The 12,878-nt window shown below is 43.7% G+C and overlaps 1 protein-coding gene across 5 annotated transcripts in view; it reads right to left on the bottom strand.

Moving 5' to 3' along the window:
- The window catches only part of SDCCAG8 (SHH signaling and ciliogenesis regulator SDCCAG8), a 188,166-nt gene that overhangs the window by 77,015 nt on the left and 98,273 nt on the right, over window positions 1-12,878 (bottom strand). The window lies entirely within an intron of this gene.

Raw genomic sequence — 12,878 nt, 5'->3', positions numbered from 1 at the left:
GCAGTCTGGGATTCTGGAACGAAGCTCTGCAGGCCGCTTCTACTTCCTCCCAAATGAAAACGGAAGCTCAAACGTAACGGCAGAGCATCTATCCAGATTCTAGAGGCAAGTCAAAGATTCTGCGGCCCCACACGCATGTTTTGTGGAATATTCTCACATATCAGCCACGTCATGTGAACATGTATGAAATGAGTAACTTGCCCAGCACTTCATAATAAAATCCCCTCTGGGTCACACGGAGAGAAACTGCAGGCTTAGGCACTTGGTAAACTCTAGAGACTATCGCCCGCCCTTTGTGATTGGACCCGCCCTCTGTGATTGGACCCGCCCTCTGTGATTGGATCCGCCCTCTGTGATTGGACCCGCCCTCTGTGATTGGACCCGCCCCCTGTGATTGGACCCGCCCTCTGTGATTGCACCCGCCCTCTGTGATTGGACCCGCCCTCTGTGATTGATTGGACCCGCCCTCTGTGATTGGACCCGCCCTCTGTGATTGGACCCGCCCTCTGTGATTGGATCCGCCCTCTGTGATTGCACCCGCCCTCTGTGATTGGACCCGCCCTCTGTGATTGGACCCGCCCTCTGTGATTGCACCCGCCCTCTGTGATTGCACCCGCCCTCTGTGATTGGACGGTGACCGTCCATTGGGCCTGATGGTCCCGCTCCAATCACAGTGGCTCCTGAAGAGAGAAACTTCCTGAATAACTAGAACCTGAGGATGCAAAGAACTTAATGGCAGGAGACACTGGATGCTGACACTGGGTGAGTGCACACACACATATGTGCTCTCTCACACACACACACTCACACACACACACACAAGCTCACACACTCACACATGTTTACACACTCATGCATGCTTACACACACATGCTCACATATACATACATTCACATACTCACTCACACATTTACATACACATACACACCCAAGCTCACATACACACTCACAATGCTTACGTACACACACTCACACACTCACATACACACACATACTCACACACTCAGACACACACTCACATACACACACACACCCAAGCTCGCATACACATACTCACACATGCTTACATACATGAGCCCACTCACACACACACATGCTCATGCACATGCTCACATACACACGCACACCCAAGCTCACATACACATACTCACACATGCTTACATACATGAGCCCACTCACACACACACATGCTCATGCACATGCTCACACACACACACACATGTCCAACTCCCCCACACACGCACACTCACACATTAGGTTGGTTCTTCATACTAAATCTGGGTGAGAGAGAGGAGGGTTTCCTCTTAGCTCTTCCCAGCACCCATCCCCCTGTGGGCCCCTCTCCTCCACGCTACTTCCGTTCACTGACTGAGATACTGATGGCCTGGCCTCTGCCAAACCGGAAATAAACAATTCCTAAAGTGTGTCCACTGGTGCATGGACCGCTGTGGGACCTCCATTGGCTGGCTTCTAATTACAGAGCCGCATAAGGAAAGCCGGCACCGAGGCCGGTCATCCCGGGTGGCAGTGGGGTGGTGGAAAATTCCAGAAGGAAAACACACCCACGGCTCACCCAGGAGGATCCACCAGGGTTCCTCCCTCATGTGAGCCTTTCCGGTGTTTCCAATGACATCACCCCCTTGGATGTGCTCCAAGGCCTGGCCTCACCTCCATCCAAACTCCCACTGCATTTGTCAAATGGACATACGCTTTCCTCCCTAGTCACACCATGTGCTTTCTTTCTTTCTTTTTTAAAATATATTTTTATTGATTTTTCACAGAGAGGAAGGGAAAGGGATAGAGAGCTAGAAATATCGATGAGAGAGATACATCAACCAGCTGCCTCCTGCACCCCCCCCACCCCCACCAGGGGATGTGCCCGTAACCAATGTACATGCTCTTGACCGGAATCGAACCCAGGACCTTTCAGTTTGCAGGCCGACGCTCTATCTACTGAGCCAAACCGGTTTCGGCACACACACCATGTGCTTTCCGGCCACGGATCACTGCACGTGTCTCTCTCTGTTTTCCTTTAAAAAAAACAAACCCAAAAACCAAAACACCACATATATATATATATTTTATTGATTTTTTTTTTTTACGAAGAGGAAGAGAGAGGGATAGAGAGTTAGAAACATCGATGAGAGAGAATCATCGATCAGCTGCCTCTTGCACGCCCCCCCACTGGGGATGTGCCTGCAACCAAGGTACATGCCCTTGACTGGAATGGAACCTGGGACCTTTCAGTCCGCAGGCCGATGCTCTATCCACTGAGCCACACCGGTTTTGGCACGTCTGCCTTCTTTGTCATCGTTGTCTCTGTCCCCTGAGCCCAGCTCAATCCTGGGCACCTGGTGCATAGGAAACGGGCAGCAAGAGCTTCTTGAAAGGCTGTCCTTCTGCCCTGAGCAAGGGGGACGGGGGTGGGGTGGAGGGAGGGGCGGCTGGAGTCTTAAAGTGGGGCCGGAGGGCCTGTGCAAGTCTTAGATGAGGAGGCAAACACTATGTTTGCAGAGTGGCTGAGAGAAGCGGCTCTCGTGGCTTGACAGCTGGGGGTACAGGCAGCTGGCGCTGAGAGCATCGTGGGCTTCCACGGAGTAACACCCCCACTCAGACCCCATTTAACTGGAGGTACAGGCAGGGAGACACGGGCTCTGTGATCCCTAATAACTGGGTGACCATAAGCCAAACCCGGTTTGGCTCAGTGGATAGAGCATCGGCCTGCAGACTGAAAGGTCCCAGGTTCGATTCTGGTCAAGGGCATGTACCTTGGTTGTGGGCACATCCTCAGTGGGGGGTGTGCAAGAGGCAGCTGATCGATGATTCTCTCTCAGCGATGTTTCTAGCTCTCTATCCCTCTCCCTTCCTCTTTGTGGAAAATCAATAAAATAAAACAAATTAAAAAAAAAAGATGCGTTGTTAAAACCAATATCATCTGGATAGGGAGAAGGAGGCAGGGTTAATAATGACACGGAGGCAACTGACATAGGGACGCCCCTTTGTCAGTCTCCCATCGACGTTTGGAATTCGGTTGCTGTCTCCCAATAAAACAACCTCAAGGAATGTTCTACCAACAAGTGTTGAGCTCACATCAACTTCTATTTCTTCAACGTTCACTCTATTTGAAACTACACGTTGTATTTTTCAAGGCAGAAAACTCGGCACATGTTTGCTCTCCTACCTCCTTCCTCTCCCTTCCTTCTATGTTGCCTTCTCTCCTTGCAGGTTTGTTCTGACTTAGCAGATTTCCTATGAAACCTTAAAAGGCTAAAATTGAAAGGGAATCTCAGATCTGTTTAATCAAAACCTGTCCTGTTATAGTTGAAAATAAAAGAGGATCCTAAGTAATTCGAAATCTGCTCAAAGGTCATGTTTTAAGGGATATAAAGGCAGAAGTGAAATTGAAATATTTTGATTTAGGGAAACCTATTTTTTGTTAAAATATATTTTTATTGACTTCAGAGAGGAAGGGAGATGGAGAGAGAGAAACATCAAATGATGAGAGAGAACCCTGGTCAGCTATTTCCACATGTCCCACACTGGGGATGGAGCTCACAACCTGGGCATGTGCCCTGACCGGGAATTGAACCATGATCTCTTGGTTCATAGGTTGACACTCAACCACTAACCTACACTGGCTGGATGGGAAACCATTTTATAACAGTCTAGGAGTAATGCGTGTATACACACACACACACACACACACACACACACACACATAGTGGCCCTGCATATGAATCTGTGTGCCAGTAGCTCACCAGTAGCTCCTACTATCTTCAACATATTGACTTCTTTACTCAGAATACGCAGAAAGTACTTTCAAAATTGCTCACCTTCTATGGGAAGCAACTCTACTCAGACATGGAATTAAATATCTGCTCAAAGTTTTGTGGATTTTTGTTTTTTGTGATTATTTTTTAAAATAATTGCATATACCAGTTGTTGGCAAACTATGGCTCGTGAGCCACATGCGGCTCTTTGACCCCTTGAGTGTGGCTCTTCCACAAAATACCACGGCTTGGACGAGTCTATTTTGAAGAAAATGGCATTAGAAGTGTAAGTTTAAAAAATTTGGCTCTCCAAAGAAATTTCAATTGTTGTACTGTTGCTATTTGGCTCTGCTGACTTACGAGTTTACCAACCACTGGCATATACCATTTGCAGTTGGTTCTTCTTGTGTTCTTGGAAAATTACATCTTGAGAGGCAGAACACTCCCAGAGCTGGAGGGTCAGAGGGTGGCATCGATCTCTTATGACCTATGTGTCCTCGGACAAATAACTTCATGCTTTTAATTTTGGGGTTCTTCATTCAAATAGGACGGAAAAAATCCCTACCTTAAAGGACTAACAATTTTAGCAACCTATTATTTATTAATATTTACCATAAGCTAAACTCCTCACATGTGCTCTTTTATTTAATCCTCACACAACTTTCTTATAAACCTTACTTTATAAATGAGGAAACTGAGGCCTGGAGAGGTTATATAATGTGTCCCAAGTTCCCCAGTTATCAAGGGGCGTAGCCAGGAAATTTAGGCCTACCCAATTCTAACAAAAGTCCACAGTTTGGATTTCTATGCTTTAATCTCTTACTTGATCAGGGAGGCAGAGAAATAACAGGTTGAAAAGTAACACGAGTCTAATTTCAATGATGTGTGTGTGTGTGTGTGTGTGTGTGTGTGTGTGTTCATCCCTTAATACCTACATTATCTATCCTAACAGCCAAATCCCAAGTTAGTTCTCCTCCTTCCCATTTTTCTTATATGTTATGGGGTCCCTTCCTTCTACAATGACATCTGTTAGCAGTGTCTTCCTTTATAATCCTTAAATAAGATTTACCTTTGAAAAGCACTGAAAAGCTCACAAATACATCTCATCTCCTGCTTCAAGGCGGTCACAGACCCCCAGGGGAGATGAGAACATACAGTTCACCTGGAATGCAGGTGCCAGAACAGAGCCCTTTGGTTGGTCACTGACTTACCTCAAGAGCCTGGACTGTTGCCTGGCACACAACTGTGTGGTAAAAACAAGCATCTGATGAATGAATGAACGAACGAACGAACGAACGAATGAACTAACAGTTCAAAGAAAGTACTAAATATCCTCACAGGCATAAGGAGCCTCCTATCTACTGATTCAAAGAAGAGAATGGGCCCTAGAAGGTTTTGCTCAGTGGATAGAGCATGGGTCTATCTAGACTAGGGGTGTCGAACTCAATCAGAGAAGGGGCCAAAATCTAAAATCCAGCCTAAATCGCGGGCCGAATGGTTTACTGAACAGTCATAAACTGTCATTGTGATGGAAACGCAGCGGAGTGCAGTGATGACAGCGCGGTGCGGGCCACATTGCAAGGCCTGGCGGGACGGATTTGGCCCGCGGGCCTTGTGTTTGACACATGTGATCTAGACTGAAGGGTCTAGGGTTCGATTCTGGTCAAGGGCACATGCCTGGATTGTGGGCTCGATCCCCAATGTGGGGCATGCAAGAGGCAGCCGATCAATGATTCTTTCTCATCATTGATGTTTCTATGTCTCTCCCTCTTCCTCTCTGAAATAAATAAAAAAAAAAATTTTTTTAAAAAGAGAGAGAGAATGGGATAAGATAATCACTATGTCAGCCAATAATTTAATTTAGTTTTATAATTATTGACGATAATAAAATAAAACAATCAAATGAGTGGAAAGCACGATGTCTTCCACGTCCGAGACATAAACCACGCGCCGTTTACTGCCAACAGGCTATGTTCTTTGGGGCGAATGTAGAAATAACGGGATAGAACACATAAGAGGACTAGGATGCAGAAGCCCCGCCTTCATCATGGATGCAAGACACTAAGAGGCATCACACATATTTCCAAGAGGAAATTATTTCTCTCTGCTTCACTGAGCACCACAGTGAAATATGACTTACCCGAAGAGCTAAGCACAAAAGGGCATCAGTATAGAGACTCGAGCTAAGACCACACCTTCAAAGAGTTCCTGACAAACCCATTAGTCAACAGAGCCAAATATCAGCAGTACAGCGATTGGAATTTCCTTTGAGAGCCAAAATCCGACTTCTGCACATGGACCTCGAAGTTTCAATCTCACTGTACGTGTGCACCCACACGTGGTATTATGTGGAAGAGCCACACTCAGGGGGCCAAAGAGATGCATGTGGTTTGCGAGCCGTACTTTGCCAACCACTGGTCTAGTGAGGAAAACAGACAAGAGAGAACAAGTAAAACGGTGTGGTGCCAGCTGGGATGGCTCAGTGATTGAGCGCCAACCTATGGAACCAGGAGGTCATAGTTCAAGTCCCAGTCAGGGCACATGCCTGGGTTGTGGGCTTGATCACCACTGTGGGGTGTGCAGGAGTCAACTGATCAATATTATCATAATTGATGTTTCTTTCTCTCTTTTCTGAAATATGTGTGTGTGTGTGTGTGTGTGTGTGTGTGTGTATATATAATAGTATGGTAGCTCTGCTGGTGTGTCTCAGTGGTTGACTTATGAGCTAGGAGGTCAAGGTTTGATCCTCAGTATGGGCTGTGCAGGAGGCAATCAATCAATGATTCTTTCTCCTCATGGATGTTTCTCTCTCACTCCCTTCCTCTCTGAAATAAGTAAAAATATGTTTTTAAAACACTAATAAAAAACAACCACCATAGTATGGTAAATACTAAAATGGGCTCAACTCCTGCTATCATACAGGTGGGTAGGATGGGAGCTGGAGAGGGAGGGCTTCAGGAAGCTTAAAAAAATTAGAGGATTAGGATGAGGTGTAATTGGCCGAAACAGGTTTGGCTCAGTGGATAAAGCCTTGGCCTGCGGACTGAAGGGTCCTAGGTTCGATTCCGGTCAAGGGCATGTACCTTGGTTGCAGGCACATGCCCAGTAGGGGGTGTGCAAGAGGCATGTTTCTCTTCATTGATGTTTCTAACTCTCTATCCCTCTCTCTTCCTCTCTGTAAAAAGTCAATAAAATATATTTTAAATTAAAAAAAAATGCAGTTTAATTGGCCACAGAAGGCACCAGCAGGACACTGCTACCAGTGAAGTGGGTAATCATGCAAAGACCCAGGGAGGAGAGCCAGCCAGGAGCCGCTGAAAAACTGCAACAGCTCTGGCCGGACTGGGGGCTGGGTATGCACATTGTGGGATGAAGTGAGCACTTGGAGGAGGGGGGACAGAGGAAAGAAGAGACAGGAGGTGCAGGCAGGGGCCAGGACATGCAGCTATTTCTAAGGACTTGTTCCCGAAACAGGGAGCCAGTGTAGGGTGTGAGGCAGGGGTGCGCTGTGATCACACTCTGGCTGAGTGAGGACAGAGGGGGGAGAAACAACAGAGGCAGGGAGAGCAGCTATTACTCCGGAGCAGCCTTGCGATTGTGTCTCAGATGGAGTAGACACCAGAGGGAGACCCTGGGACTGAAGAGCGTCCCATGTGCATTTCAGTCACGTTCAGCCTTAAATTGTCTGGCAGCTCAGAGGTGTCTGATGCGTTACGTGACTGTGTGGAGCAAAGCAGTGGGATAAATTGTGGTCTGAGCATTATTTCCTTGCCTACTTCCTTATAGCAAAGCATCTTTTTTTTTTTTTTTTTTTAAATGTCACTTGAGGACATGCTTAGAGAGAGAGAGGCAGAGAGAAACATCAATGTGAGAGAGAAACATCAATCAGTTGCCTTCTATATGCTCACAACGCAGGGATCAAACCTGCAACCAGGTATGTGCCGTGACCGGGAATTGAACCGGCAACCCTTCGGTTCATGAGATAACACTCAACCAACTGAGCCATTCCAGCAGGGCAGCAAAAGATCATTTTTTAACTCTGCTGTTCCAGGAATCAAAATAACGGTGTTGCTTCAAACTGCTGACTTTGAGTGCCTCATCAAGATAGCAAATCTCGTATTTTTTTTTTTAATACAAAGCAAAGATTATTAAAATAACAGAATTTTTAACACCTGAACACATTTCTCATTTGAGTCGCCAGTCACCATTATTTGAAAGGAGAAGCAAAGGAGAATGCTGATAGAAAACGAAGACCAGCTAGAGCTGAAGGAGCAACCCAACTTTTTAAAATTGTAAATCAGGTCTGGTTGGAAGCATCTCCCAAAATACATATTCATGTTTAAAATTAAATTATAGAGCATATTAAGAACTAGTCGATACAGCCAAGATGGCAAATTATAGAAAAATGTCATTATGTCCATGGATTGCAGACGCCTCGTAATTAAATGTGCATACAATTGGAAAATCTTTATTATGTAACAGTCTCCCCATATTGTTAAATGGGAGAGATTCCCTCCACAGATTTCTTCCCCGGACCTCCAATAACCATCTTCACGTCTTTAACCAATTCCTTGTTGCTAGTAAGAAACGAATACTTTCAAAGTTTTACAAGGGGAGCATGTTGTCATATTAGTCAGTCAATAGCCAGCCAGATTAATAATTATCCCGCTGCCTGGTGAGTTCATCTGTTGCCTTTGTAGTTCTCACTTTTTGCAAAATGTTAGCTGCAGTTTGTGGAATACAAATAAGCAGATGCACAGTGATAAAACTCTGCAAAAATCGCTGGAGTTTATTTGCTGTTAGAGATAGAATCCAAGGAGCCAGCGGATGGGTCTCTCTCACATCCAGGTTTCTTCTCTCTCATCCTCCCTCCCACTCTCTCGTCCTCCCTCCCACTCTCTCTTAAAACCAATGGAGAAAACACCCTCAGGTGAGGAGGAGCAAAACAAAAATCGTACCTATTGTTTTGTCTGATGGGCAAAAAAATTGTTTTTAGGTGTGCAGCAGAATTTGGGTAATTAGTATATACCGTGTTTCCCCGAAAATAAGACATCCCCCGAAAATAAGACCTACTTACAGCTTTCCTTCTGAGTGAAATATAAGGCATCCTCCCGATAATAAGCACCCCCCCCCCCCCCAGGCTAAACATGAGAGATTTGGTCCACTGATTCTGAAAGAAATAGAGTCACAAGAAACTCACCAGGAAATTCAGGAATTGGATTGTTATGATGATGTTCCAGAAGATGATGACATGATTGTCATTGAATAAATGAGTAAATTTTTGATACTGTAGGATTCACAGTCTGTCTGGTTTGTGTTGACAACTACCGTACTACCGTACCATATACAGGTAATAAATTTCCTTTATTTTCATTTAACAATAAATGTGTACCGTATTCTTCTTCATGGAAAAATAAGATCTCCCCTGAAAATAAGACCTAGTGCATCTTTGGGAGCGAAAATTAATATAAGACACTGTCTTATTTTCGGGGAAACAGGGTATATATTGGGTCGGCAGCTAAGTAATTGCGGGTTTCACACATATATGGCTTCAGTTGAATTTTTAGGTTTGCAGACGTAGTACAAATGTAAAACACATTTTGTTATTTGATAGTTGGCTATTCAGCTGTTAATCAGTAAAAAAAGTTTTTTGATCTGTTTTGTAGTTTTCGTTTGGCGTTCGTTGAAAAATGGAAAATCAAAAGGAACATTTTCGTCATATTTTGCTTATTTATTTCCTCAAAGGGAAAAACACATCGCAAGCTCATAAAAAGTTATGTGCTGTTTATGGTGACGAAGCCTTAAAAGAACGGCAGTGTCAAAATTGGTTTGCCAAATTTCGTTCTGGTGATTTTTCACTCAAAGATGAAAAACGCTCTGGTCGTCCAGTTGAAGTTGATGACGCCCTAATCAAAGCAATAATCAATTCGGACTGTCACAGTACAACACGTGAGATTGCAGAGAAGCTTCATGTATCACATACATGCATTGAAAATCACTTAAAACAACTTGGCTTTGTTCAAAAACTCGATACATGGGTTCCTCACGAACTGAAAGAATCACAGTTAATGCAACGCATTAGCAGCTGCGATTTGCTAAAGAAACGTAATGAAAATGATCCATTTTTAAAACGACTGATAACTGGCGATGAAAAATGGGTTGTTTACAACAATATCAAGCGGAAAAGATCGTGGAGCAGGCCAGGTGAACCAACTCAAACAACATCAAAAGCTGATATTCATCAAAAGAAGGTTTTGTTATCAGTTTGGTGGGATTACAAAGGAATTGTCTACTTTGAACTCTTACCACCCAACCGAACGATCAATTCTGATGTCTACATTGAACAACTACCGAAATTAAACAATGCAGTTGAAGAAAAGCGGCCCGAATTGACAAATCGAAAAGGTGTTGTATTCCATCATGACAATGCAAGGCCACACACATCTTTGGTCACTCGGCAAAAATTAATGGAGCTTGGTTGGGATGTTTTGCCACATCCACCATATAGTCCTGACCTTGCACCATCTGATTACTTTTTGTTTCGATCTTTACAAAACTCCTTGAATGGTAAAAATTTCAATAATGATGATGATGTCAAATCGTACCTGATTCAGTTTTTTGCTAATAAAAACCAGAAGTTTTTTGAACGTGGGATTATGATGCTGCCTGAAAGATGGCAAAAGGTCATTGATCAAAATGGGCAATACATTACAGAATAAAGTTATTTAGTTCCATAAAAAAATTGTCTATGATTTTCTTTAAAATATCCGCAATTACTTAGTTGCCGACCCAATATATGCCGTGAGCTGGAAAAGGTTGAACATGGCTGGTTTAAATGGTGATCAAAAATGCTCCCTGACATCACCTCCCTTTTTAAGGCTTGATTGAATATAAATGGAATGTTACCAACCTACCTCCTCTACTCATGAGTGAGAGTGAAGCTGGGCAGTGGCAAGGATGTCATAAAAATAAAATGAAAATTTCCACATATCATTTAGTAGTCCTACCACCAAGTAACTTAGATCAGTTTTTCCTGAAGCATATTCCCCCAAGCCTACTTCCTGAAGGAGATGTGGGAACTTAATAGAAAAGGTTCCATAAATCATATAATTTTGGAAAACATCGAAAACGAAACCCTTTCAAGGTGAGTCACATGTGTTGTTAGCATGTGAGAGGTCCTGAGCAGCCCGCCTGTCAGGAACCCCATGGAATTCAAGCATCCAAAAGGAACTGATCAAAGAATCTACTTTTTCACAATTCCCACCCTGTATATATGATGAATAAAACTCTATTCCTGAACCTGACTGCCCTAGCTTTGGACCCCAAACCTCCCACAGGGCAGCTCTATAACCTTGGTCAAGATATTAACCTCCATGCACCTGTTTTCTCTCTTTTTTAAAAATATATTTTACTGATTTTTTACAGAGAGGAAGGGAGAGAGATAGGGAGTTAGAAACATCAATGAGAGAGAAACATTGATCAGCTGCCTCCTGCACACCCCCTACTGGACATGTGTCTGCAACCAAGGTACATGCCCTTGACCGGAATCGAACCTGGGGCCCTTCAGTCCGCAGGCTGAAGCTCTATCCACTGAGCCAAACCGGCCAGGGCACACCTGCTTTCTTATCTGTAAAATGGAGCTGTGGCAGCATCCATCTGAAAAGGCCATTTGGAGACTGAGTTAATGTAAGCAGTGTACTCGCTCATCACGTAAGCAGCTTGTCCAGGGAACTGGTTTTACCACCAACCCCAGGGGAGGGTCCCAAGGAGTTGTAATTGCTGTTTTGTGAGCTAAAGCTCTTTGCTTTTTTTTTTCCCCCCCAAGAAAATAATTTTCCCTTCAGCAGCACATTGTGCAAGAGTTCTTTTTAAAAAATATATATTGATATATATATATATTATTGATATTTTACAGAGAGGAAGGGAGAGGGATAGAGAGTTAGAAACATCGATGAGGTAGAAACATTGATCAGCTGCCTCCTGCACACCCCCTACCGGGGATGTGCCCGCAACCAAGGTCCATGCCCTTGACCGGAATCGAACCCGGGACCTTTCAGTCCGCAGGCCGGTTTCGGCTGTGCAAGCCGTCTTAAGAAATACTTTAATGAGTTTATTCAAATAAGTCATAGTATCAACGAAGGCAAAGGAGCTGAATGTGGAAGACGGGGAAGAACGGACTAAAAGCGAGAAGAAGGGGATCCACCTCTTGCTTCTACTATTGATAAATTACTGTTGACTTTGGGCAAGTTTCTTAGCTTCTCTGTATCTCAGTTCTCATTTACCACAATGATTGTGGAACAAGATGGATAGTTTCATGAAATCATCTATTGATGATAATCTTGAGTTCATAAAAGTTTATAAATCTAAGAACTGTTTTTTTAGTCTTTACACACACACACATACACACACACACACACACACACACACACACACTCTGTAGTTAACTTAACCTTGTGTTCACTAGTTTTTAGGGTACCTAAAAAGAATAATCAGCTGAAACAGCAGGAGGCAGTTGATCAATGTTTCCCTCTACCTTCCATCCTGTAATAAAATCAATAATATATATATATATATTTAAATATATTTTATTGATTTTTCACAGGGAGGAAGGGAGAGAGCTATAGAGCTAGGAACATTGATGAGAGAGATACATTGATCAGCTGCCTCTTACACACCCCCCACTGGGGATGTGCCTGCAACCAAGGTACATGCCCTTGACCGGAATCAAACCTGGGACCTTTCAGTCTGCAGACCGATGCTCTATCCACTGAGCCAAACCGGTTTCGGCCAATAAAATCTATTTTAAAAAATAGAAAAAAAAATTAAAAAGAAGAATCATGCCCTACTCACTTTAAAAATTCACAGTGCCTAGGATAGCTGGAATATAATATAGACTCAATAAATGCTGAACGAATAGCTGCTTACCATCAATCCACCTGATATCCCTTTATTAAAAAAAAAAATCAAGATCTCAGTGATGTAAGACACTGTTCAGGGTACAATTAAGTTTTTAGCTCTACCCATGGAGAGCTTACAGGGGAATCTGTGGTGTGAATATCAAGTGATGACACTAATTGTTGCCGTTGCTTTTGACTATCTTTTGATTTG

The sequence above is a fragment of the Pipistrellus kuhlii genome, unplaced genomic scaffold, assembly GCF_014108245.1.
Source record: "Pipistrellus kuhlii isolate mPipKuh1 unplaced genomic scaffold, mPipKuh1.p scaffold_m20_p_25, whole genome shotgun sequence".
Taxonomy (NCBI): domain Eukaryota; kingdom Metazoa; phylum Chordata; class Mammalia; order Chiroptera; family Vespertilionidae; genus Pipistrellus; species Pipistrellus kuhlii.
The sequence above is the reverse complement of the archived record's forward strand: the minus strand, read 5'-3'. Positions and strand labels throughout refer to the sequence as shown.